We start from the raw sequence: 3,267 nt of genomic DNA, 5'->3' as shown, positions 1-3,267 counted from the left end.
TGTTTAATGATAAGTCGGTGGCGATACTATAATATAGTAGTTGTGGTTTTTAAAATTGTAAATAATAAACACTAAAGACACTAAAAATAGAAATGATAATAATGATAAAAACAAAAAGGATTGTGATAATGATAACAATAACAGCAATAATAACAATCATACATTTTCATTTTTTTTCTACAATAATGATAATGATGACAATTATAATTATAATAATACTGAAGATAGCAACAATAATGATAATAAGAAGACTGATACTAGTATTGACAATAATAACATTAATAACACTATCAATAGTAGTAGTAATAACAGCAATAGTAATAATAATGATAATGAAATAATAATAATAATGATGATGATAATAATAATAATAATAATAATAATAATAATAATAATAATAATAATAATAATAATAATAATAATAATAATAATAATAATAATAATAATAACAATAATAATAATAACAATAATAATAATAATGATGATAATAACAAAAAATAACAAGAACAACAATGACATTTTTGTAACATACAAAATAAAAGAAACTGCCTAATTCTTTCTTGATAAAAATGGGTCGAACATCATAATTCCCAAGAAAGAGCATTAACGTCATTGCAAAGACTGAATTTCTTTTTACGTTGAGAAAGTAGAGCGGAAGCCCATATACGTACGATCGGTAGGGATGTAATACAGTAAAGGAAGAACTTAATATTGAAAAACGCTTTTACGACGTTACTGCAATGGCTGCCATCAAACATAGAGAGCGAACTTGGTAGATATACAACAGCAGCATATCAGCATTGTTAACTTTAGTAGGTATCCTGTCTGAGTCGAATATACAGTTGTGGCGTTTCAATTTAATAACCGATTTATTTTGGCTATAAAGTGCGAGTATCTGCGTTTATTTGCATGTCCACAAAGAAAACGTACATATGGCTATGTAGAGACATAGGTTTGAAAATATTTGTGCGTCCCTGTTTTTTTCTCTCTTTCGTATTCTTATGTATTAGGAGCGATTGTTTATAGGTGAGTAAAGGTAATCTACTTGTATGATATCCCTATTTTGGCCTGCACTAGGTTTTAAGATGTGTTCTACTCTAAACAATCTAACCTGTCCCTCCTCCTCTGTTTATCAATCAATATATCCGTTTGTTACGATCCATTTACCTATATTCTAAGCTCTTTCTCTCTGTGTGGATGGTAGAAGAAAAAAAAAACATAGGTCAGTTTACAGCTTTCGACAGCTACTCTAACTATACTTGTCTTACGAAAGTCCAAACTGTTTCGTACCCTGATATTACCCTGAGGACCTGCCCAACCTCAGCGCCCTTCGCCAACTCGATATCTAAGCCCACCACCTCCGCCCCGCTTGAATTAACTAGTTTCCTTGGTGGACTGTACTCTAAACCAACTTGGCTTGGCTCCCTCGTCGATGAGTTCGGTTCTAGAGGTTTTGGAAACGTTGTTCTCGGGTTCTGAACGTTTACGATTCCCCAGAAACGTTTGGGTTAAGGACTCAAGAGGGGAAGGCGAATGCTACAACTTCCAATCTCTGTCTTCTGGGCCTGTGTTACGTGCCAGTGATGCGGAGGGTTCCTAAATTATTGCTTATCTTGTCTCAAGTCGGATGCCAGTAATTTGCATGTATGTGCTTATCTCTTCTCCAATTATCTTGGTATAACTAATTCTCCTTTCGTACTATCTCCTCTCTCATCATCGGCTAATTACAAAACGACATAAGTAATCTTGCAATGTAATCATTGCTTGATTAATTTCTGTTTTTCGCTCTTTTTAATACTTTTTATTATCGTTTCTCGAAATGAACGAAATGAAATAAAAAAAAAACGCAAATATTAAATCCTCGGATATGAGAGAGTTAATCACAAACACACACATGTAGAACAACACAAACATACACACACACACACACATACACACACACACATACATACATACATACATACATACATACATACATACATACATACATACATACATACATACATACATACATATATGCATACACACACACACACACACATACACACACACACACACACACACACACACACACACACACACACACACACACACACACACACACACATACATACATACATACATACATACATATATATATTATATATATATATATATATATATATATATATATATATATATATATATATATATATATATGAAAAGGGAAACAGCCACAGTAGAAAATTAAACTAAATCGTAACGTTTCGAATTCTTCACGAGTTCCTCTTCAGACGAATAATAAACTGTGGCTGTTTCCCTTTTCATCTTTGTGTACATGTTAGTGTGTTTGTGTTTATATATAGATATATATATATATATACATACATATACATATACTATATATATATATATATATATATATTATATATCTATATATATTATATATATATATATATATATATATATATATATGTCAACAATACGTAGCAAGGCCGGATGTACACTTCACACCTCCATCCAAGCACGCATGCCCTTCTCCTTGGGCAGGACGCAGATGCAGCCGGCTTTCTCTTTTCGCACAGGAACAAACATCCGTCCTCGAAGGGAACCGCTGCATAAAAGGACACGTCCGTAAGGCAGAGACACACAGAGAGGGACACAGCAGACGGCCCAAGCCACACAGGGTCCAGCTCCACCACCTCGTCCTCCACTCGGGGACACGGGGGTCTCTTGGAGGGTCTCATATCTGTCGTCAAGAATAAACCAGCAAGCTAAACCCCTTTTCACTGACCCACCCAAGTCCATCTCTCGTCTCGCTCACACCTGGTGACGCGGTGCTCTTAATCTCTCGTGTCACTCATAATTCTGGTGGCTTGCGGTGGCCACTCGCTTACATCTGGCGAAGTGGTGCTCCCAACTCACGTGTCGCTTACATCTGGCGACAGCGGTGGCCTTTTCGCTTACATCTGATGGCAGCGGTGTTCAAGAACCTCACAACGCCAACGCATATTCGCCTACCACCTCGCTCGCCTCCCCGCCTCTTTTAACGCCCAGCCATCGCTACCAAGTCGTCTTCGATCACGCCTACCCGCACCATGTCTGTCCTACTACTTCGTGCTGACCACTCACGCCTGTGCTACCCTCCTGACGAAGTCGCTGAAGATGTATCCTCGCACTCTACGCCGCCACACTCGCCAATCCGGCTCACCTGCCTCGCTAATTCTTCGCGAACCCTCGTCAACACAGCCAGGATGTCGCAGTTCTATCCAGCACCAACAATCTTCC

Source organism: Penaeus monodon, chromosome 12 (genome assembly GCF_015228065.2).
Source record: "Penaeus monodon isolate SGIC_2016 chromosome 12, NSTDA_Pmon_1, whole genome shotgun sequence".
NCBI classification, from domain to species: domain Eukaryota; kingdom Metazoa; phylum Arthropoda; class Malacostraca; order Decapoda; family Penaeidae; genus Penaeus; species Penaeus monodon.
The sequence above is the reverse complement of the archived record's forward strand: the minus strand, read 5'-3'. Positions refer to the sequence as shown.